Source organism: Trachurus trachurus, assembly GCF_905171665.1.
Source record: "Trachurus trachurus genome assembly, chromosome: 11".
NCBI lineage: Eukaryota > Metazoa > Chordata > Actinopteri > Carangiformes > Carangidae > Trachurus > Trachurus trachurus.
The window spans coordinates 3,711,814-3,719,841 of record NC_139904.1 but is presented as its reverse complement, the minus strand read 5'-3'; the positions used below and the strand labels follow the sequence as shown (position 1 = coordinate 3,719,841).

General features: G+C 42.4%; 1 long non-coding RNA gene across 1 annotated transcript; it reads right to left on the bottom strand.

The window, feature by feature from the left end:
• Window positions 1-1,445: 1,445 nt before the first annotated feature.
• LOC310993575 lies at window positions 1,446-7,689 on the bottom strand. Its single transcript, XR_014595745.1, has 4 exons — window positions 7,210-7,689; window positions 4,601-4,666; window positions 4,411-4,493; window positions 1,446-1,661 (listed from the first exon to the last, which is right to left on the bottom strand). It is a non-coding gene; the product is annotated as an uncharacterized lncRNA (long non-coding RNA).
• Between the last annotated feature and the right edge of the window lie 339 nt (window positions 7,690-8,028).

The following is an 8,028-nucleotide window of genomic DNA, read 5'->3' as shown; positions in this document are numbered from 1 at the left end:
CAGTACTATGTACAAGTGCTAAATGCACAGGTTTTTTGTTTTGCAAGAGAAGATGAGAGACGACAGGGTGAAGGAAGAAAGGATGAGGGAGGGAGGGAGAGAGGGATGAACTGGGAAGAAAAAAAAAGAAGGAAGGAAAAGGGGATGAAATGGATGTGGGAGGGAAGGAGGAGGGTGAAAGAAAGGGAAGGAGAGAAGTGCTACAGTGTAAATGCACAGGTTTTTTGTTTTGCAACATGCATTTAGCTACAGTGAATGATAAACATTTATTTCTACAGCTTCATGTGCTGAGCGTTGTGTTTTCTATTTTTCTATGTAGTGTTTAGTGACTGCTCACTAGTGTTTTTAATTTTGATTGACTCGGGGCACGATTTGACAACAGAGTTCAGTTTTGGGCACAGATTGAACTGTTTTGAGGTGAAAGTTTGGTTTTGCAAGAAGAGTCTGAGGTTTTGTGAATGTAGCTTGAAAATTGGGGTTTTAGAAAATGAGAGCAGCTTTCGAGAAATGTGTCTTAGCAATCGAGAAAAAACGTAATATTGGTAGTGTCAGGATGAAAAAACAGGAAAGCTGACATTCGTGTTCGTTTATTCCAAGAAAGGACAAACAATGACGTTGTGGTTAACTATTTATTAAATTGGATCATCAAAGGAAATCAGATACAAAAAACTCTCCTGTTCAGGAAATCGCAGTCTGCAGCAGTTGCAACCACCATCCCAAGAGAGCCAGAATCCTCTGTCTTCTGCAATTTGCATCTGCCCCAGACAAAGGCGTTACATTGATTTTTAATATTTCGCACTATGTGTGTGTAATTAACTCTTATTGGTCAAAAACAGGTGGGGAGTGGCTGTGGTTTAAACTTAGCCCTCCCTTCGGTGGTGCCCTCAGGCTGGCACAGGTTGGTCCCATCTTCCCAGCACACGAACCTCTGGGCCTGAAACACAACAAACCCTCCCTACACTGACATAACTCTCCATCCCAGGTGTCTGAGGGGTCAGGGCAGATAATACAGACCATTAAAACTCTTCCTCACAATGCTGCATTCAGTGGGCCACAGGCCTCTCATCCTCTCCTCCCTTCGGGCTTGGAGATGTTTTGCTTTCACTGTGGCTCTGTGTGCTCTCAACTTTGCCTCTGAATGATCAAACAGGTTACTGGTACTCATTGCATTATATTATAACTCAATGGGTTAGTCAAAAATATAAGACACAATAGGTTAGTTAAAACATGAGACTAAACTTTACTACTACTTAAAGTGAATGCATAAACAGGTACATGAAGGCAAATGTTTCACACCACGCAGGATTAACTTGTTTAATTGGGTAAAATTAGTAAGTGCTCAATCTAATAAAACAATCATCAGTGAGATATATTCAGTGTTGATCAGTAATGTCAAAGTGGAGAATATATGTTCAGTGTTAGTTCTGATGAGATGACTGTGTGCAGTTTTGCAGTCTCCAGTGTTCTCCAGTCTTCAGTTAGTAAAAGGCAAACATTCAGTGTTAAGACAGTTTTCACCCTAACAGTACTTGTTGCCGCTATGAACAATAATCAACATTCAAAAGGCTGACACAATGCGACGTATCATGTATAAAACAAACAAAATTAGCACTAGAATCAGAATGGCAGCTACCACCCTCCATGGTCTAACCTGGCCCAACCTGTGCAGAAGACAAAACAGAAAACAGAAGAAGTTCAGTTGCTTTTTTACTACAACTCCACAAGAAAACAGAAATCAGACACAAAGCTCAAAAGTGACCCTCTACATGTCAAGAACTTGTTATAATGTACAGACAGATGGATACATGATGGATGAGAATATTGATACACGGCCTGAAGACTAAAACCTTTGGATGACCTTTGGGAGTTGTAGGCAGAGTAATTTTAAGATTATTTTCTCTGGTTAGTGATTTGAATGTTGTCAGGAGAACATGCAGTCTGGTCTATCACTTTTGGACTAGAAGGGTTTACATCAAACATGGAGCTTGTGGACAGTGTTCGAGTGCCTCTCAAGGCCCATAACAAAGTCTAATGAGAGATAAGTTTCTGGTCCATGTTCATTAAGTGCAGTAATTCCCTCAGCCTCACATCCCTAGAGAAAACAGCACTCCTTACTTATGTATTTTTTTTTAAATCAGTGCAGCGTCCTGTCAGTCAACAGTTATGTATTGTCTGACTTTTCATGTAGGACACATGTAATGGGACAAAGAGGACATTTACTGTAACATCAAACTACAATCATCAGGTGGCAGGAAGTATGCCCAGAATCTCCCCATCCCGAGACACAAATTTGAATATTCATCAGAAGTGTTTTTGAAGAGGGTGGCATGGTGTTGTGGTTGTTAGCACCAGCAAGAATGTTCTTGGTTCGATTCCTGGGTTTGCATGTCCTCTCTGTGTCTGTGTGGGTTCTCCCCTGGTTCTTCTGCTTCCTCCCACAGTCCAGTGACAAGCATACTAGGTTGATTAGTGACTCTAAGGTTGTGTCCGAAATCACTTACTCATTCCCTACTCCCTACTCACTATATGTGACCCGATCCATCAAAATGAGACACAGTGACCCAAATTTCAAAGTTGAGATTTTGGTATCAATGGAAAGATTAGAAAATAAGCTTTAAAATGATACCCTAGTCAAAGTCATACATTTGATGGTTTTCGAGATGTGCCCATTTGAATTACGATCTTTCACTCTCTTATTCCGTTCTAAAACCTGAGAAAATTGCAGTTAAAGTTTTTGCCAGTGACTCTGGCATCTGTTCCTGTACCATGTGATTACACGCACCCTATACGGTCCCTTGTTGTCATCGATGCACCATTTAATGACCCTCAGAAAGCAGGGAATCTCACGATTCAGATGCTTTTTACAGCTCGTCTCTATCATAAACGGTTCAGAAGTTGTCATGTTTTGTTGACATTTTGTAAAACATGTGCAAGCGTGTACAGTACGTTCTGTTTAGCATCGATGCTACGCTCTGTTAGCATCGATGCTACGCTCTGTTAGCGTCGATGTTACGCTCTGTTAGCTTCGAATCTACTTGGTTTAGCATCTGTTTCTGTACCCGTCCCTTCTCGTCATAGAGGCAGCATTCTATGACCGTCGGAAAGCGGAGAATCCCGCGATTCGATTCACTTTACAGCTACGTAGTCTCTATCATGAACGGTTCAGAAGATATTTCATGTTTTGCACCGAAGCACGCTCATTTTCAGAGGGTTTAAGTTGCAGGTCAACTTTAATCATCATTTACGTGCCTTTTCTCAATTATCTGGACTGTGAAACTTTGGGAGATTGTTTTTGAATGTCATTGCTTTGAAATTAGGGTAAAAAATTTTTTTTTATTTTCTATGGGTTTTCCACGTTATCAGCTGATTATCTAAAAATAAAACGTTGCGACATCCGACGCATTTTGATAGAACAGGTCACATATAGTGAATTCAATATAGTGGACTATATAGTGTAGCCTCGTAAACCAGCCTCTTGCGGAAATGCATTTCATTTCATTCAGTGACGGGGCTTCGCACCAGTCAGTCCCTGATTGGCCAACGTGCTGTGTTAATCACAGCGGCAACGCTGATTGGCTTACAGCGGCAATGAGGCCAGACTCTCCTGAGAAATGAAATGAATTGCATTTCCGAGAGCGGCTGGTTTACGAGGCTATAGTGAACTCACTGGTCAAATAAAAAAAACACTTTCGGACACTACTCTGCCGCACAGTTAATGACGTATTACGTCGCGTAATTAAAACGTTCCGACTGCGATCATAACGGCCGGTGCAGGAACCATGGATACAACCATGGTAACGGCCGGTGTAGAGGAGTAAAGCAATATATTAAGCGGTAATATTTTAAGCATCAAAGATGTTCAATCAAACCCACATAGTTTGAAACAATATTCAAAACACACACAGCAGTGTCACAACTAAGCATAAAGTCCGCTAGCTTAATGCTAACGTTAATGTAAAACACCATAGACGGGCTAACAGAAATTAGCCTCGCTATCCAGAGTCTGTGGTCAGTTTATAACACTTGTTAGGAAATTTGCTCTGACGTTTGTTTTGTGAGTCTGTGGAAGCCGCGACCGGACAACTCTGGCAGCTGGACACATTTATTGAGAGGCTGCTGCACTACTGCATTTATTTGGTAGCTACACCGGTCGCTCTGGGCCGCTGTGGTAACGGCGTCGACAATATTCAGATGATTAAAACAATGTCATGTGACCAGGACTTTATGGAAATTAGACTGAATATTGAAGGGGGTCTGAATACTTTCCGTATCCACTGTACATACACATGCTGTGTCACTGGGACCAAACAGGAGGCTTTCCTCCTTGTAATCTCACATAGCTCAGAATGGCTCAATACTGATTTTAGTGAATTAAATTCAGAAGAAAATGATTGTTCAGATGTTTCTCACCCTCTAGGGACGCTGAGTACCCTTCTTCTACCCTGAACAGTCAAGTCTGGGGCAGCTTGACGTCCATGCTGGTGGTTCCCAGCCTGGAGAACAGGTAACAAGTAACAAGGGATTTACTATGTTGTTAATATGATTCACTTCACTTCTATTGGTATGTACATAACCATCATTGAGAATATACTGTACTTACGGTGAAAGACCTGTCCTCATAGACAAAAACGTAGTTGAGTTCTTGAGGAGTAGTCTCTTGCGGCACCTGGAAACAGAGAAGGACATTTTTTTATAAAGAGCTTATGTGTTATGGTTTGGCAGTAGGCCGTGTGTGTGTGTGTGTGTGTGTGTGTGTGTGTGTGTGTGTGTGTGTGTGTGTGTGTGTGTGTGTGTGTGTACTCACTAGAATGGGACAATAAGTTTAGAATCAGAAATTGGTAACTGATGTTAATAAACCTTTCAAACTCATTAATGAACACTGTTGATTGGTGTCCATGTTGTGTGGTTGCTCTGTTGATGTCGTTCACACTGTTGTGCTGCCTGTGTGATGCCTTTGTTTTCTCCTGTCTGTTTTCTGTCCTACACTGGTGACATTTGCGCCATTGCGTCTCCATGTAAAGAAGGCGTGCGGGCTTGATGGTGTTGTGTGTTGTGCGGCACACTGCCACCTAGTCGCCTGGCATGCATACAACAACATTAGGTGCGTTCGAGATGAGCTAGGCGTGCGCAGAATCGATCGCCGGTGACCAGCGCACAATGCATGCCGGTTAGATTTGTGTCCGACTTGATCCCGACTTGCTCTGACGTCACGCACGCGCCTACAACGATAACCTCACGAGATCAAGGCGGCCGCAGTTTTCAGAGCCAGGCGCCGCAGTTGCTCTCCACCGACTGCTACCGCCTGCAAGCCTCAGGGCATGATGGGAAACGCGCCGGATCACGAGCTGATTGGCTCTTAGTTAAGGACTGCAAACACTACGTGTTGTTGTATAATGCTGGATTAGAGTCAAACTTCTGAGAAATATATTGGTTATTTATTGGACAATTGCAGTACAGCATAAGAAATATATATTTCTGTAACTTCTTGTTTGTATTGACGGCGGCTGGAAACTGTCCGACTTGACTGCAGCTCTCTCGCGAACCTTCCAGCGGATTCTGCAACGCCACTTATGCGTTTTCTCCACCGCTTCTTTTGTGTCGGTAGAAAGCAGCTCACATCTATCTCACATTCAATCATGCATTTAGGAATCTTACCATGATTTTGTCGGCTTTGAACAATGTCCTTGAAACTTTGTAGCCAAACTTCCGACCGATGCAGTAGCCCCTAACCCGGAAGCAATATAACCCACGTGACATAATGGGACCTCAACTCTGAAAACTTTATTTTGTGATCCGATTGAATTGCCACATGAGAAAAAAATATGACCTCTACCTGTTCAAAACATCACGTTTCATGCCGAGAAATCAGCCGTTTATCAAACGGGAACAGAAGAATGTATTTTGTGTAAAGACTGCTCCACGGACTACAGATCTGTGTCCCACAAAAAATACGTCACCAACTGACACGGGAAAGGACGCCATGTGGTGACGTCACCTACGCGACCTGTAGTCTTTCTGGTTACAGATTCTTCTGAATTTTATTTTACAATAGTTTTACAACAAACTGCTGATTTCTCGGGATGAAACGTGATGTTTTAAACATGTAGAGGTCATATTTTTTTCTCATGGCGCAATTCAATCAGATCACGAAATAAAACTTGGACTCCCGTTCATGTGTATGGCGAGTTTTTCAGAGTTGAGGTCCCATGGTGACCGTTACTTCTGGCTTCCGCTTAGGCTCTCTATACAAAGACTGTGTTACCGCGACACAGGGAGCTGATCAGATAATAATAATAACAACAAAAAAAACCATAGTAATTGGTCAAAGATATTGTTAGCAGTTAGCGGTTAGTTTACGAGCGTGTTTGTCCCTGGTGGCCACTGTCGACTTTGCCGACGGGAGGGGTGAGTGCTGCAATCATTGCTGCTCCCCCCTCTCTGCCTCCCATTTCCTGTCTCTCTCTCAACTCTCCTGGCGAAAAAAGCCACAAAAATATACTTAAAAAAAACCAAAACTTTTTGGGCTATTCTATCCTCTGGCATAGAAGACAAACAAGCCTAAGCATTTCTCCTTTCTGCTTAATCCAACAAGGTTCCCAGACCATGTCACCCTGGAGAGCCAGAACAGGAGTACATTTATGTACACCTAAAAAACAACGAATAGCCCGACTTTGAATAGCATTCACCCTGGATGGCTCCTTACTTCCCCACATTCCAGCTGCATATAGAAGAATCGGAGAAACACAGGAATCATAGAGCTTTGAGGAAGTGGCATTTTTTCTTTATTCTTTATTTGATAGCACACAGTATAGATAGACAGGAAAGGGGGAGGCAGAGAGAGGGGGAATGACATGCAGGAAAAGTCTGCCCGACACGGGATTCGGAACGGGGACGCCTGCGTTGAGGACTGTAGCCTCTACATGGGGCTGCCACCTTAACCACTGCGCCACGCACTGCCCCTCTTTGTTGAATTCTAATGCCAACTCCTTTTCTCATCCTAACATATGTTTTGATCAGCTGGCTCTAATGTTCATACATTTTAACAGCTATCTATATCACTAAAATTTATGAATCCTCCTTACTGCTCAGTGTCTTTGAGTTTCAACCTCAAGCAGCAGAGGATTCTGTTGAATCTACAGCATCTGTACCTTTGTATCAAATGCCTCTGACTGAAGAATCATATGAAACCACTGATGAAACTCGACTTACCTTGAATGTTGAACTGAATCACTTCTGAAATATTTCCTCTTTCCTTAGAAACATGTGGTTTTACAGAGATAATATCAATTTCTCCATGTGTTGTCCACATCCAAAGTGATTACTTTGACATAGTTACGTATCCAGGCAAACAGAGCTTTACACTCAGACATTCTCCTGCTGTAGTGTCCACTGTAGTATCCATGTCTGAAGTCAGTTCCATTTGGTCCAATGTCTGTCAATGAAAGGAAAAATATTTCTATTACTGCCAAGTCGAAATTGAAAATTGGTTCAATTGTTTCTTATTCCACGTTGTTATTTGTTGTCTGGGCTTGGTTCAAACTGCCTTTTTTTGTATTGGTTAAAAGCCTGGCTGTTGTAGTTTCTTGATGGACTAAAAAGTGAGTTGCAATAGTTGAAGCTTAAATCCGAGTCTAGAAGAACACCGAGGTTGCTTACATGGGGTTTGATCTGATGAGTTAGTTTTCCTTGGACCTAGTAGGAGAATGTCCATCCTTCCTTCATTTAGCTTTAGGAAGTTGTTCCCCATCCATGGAGGAGAGGCCAGAGAGTGGATGTTTATAGTACTTTTGAAATCATCATTTATTGGCCATCCGATATGTTCATCATGCTATTTATGGCTTCTGTTTTTTCTCACGAACCTCGGTGACCTCAGCTGGCTACGGCCATGGGAACGGGCCATGTTGATGTTGTCGAGTACTGTATGTTCAGCTGCACTGTTGAGTTTTCTCACAGCAAGATGTTATATGTTCACACAAATATACTGTATATATATGTCCTCCAGCGCAACAGTGTGGGTCTTTCCTTTAT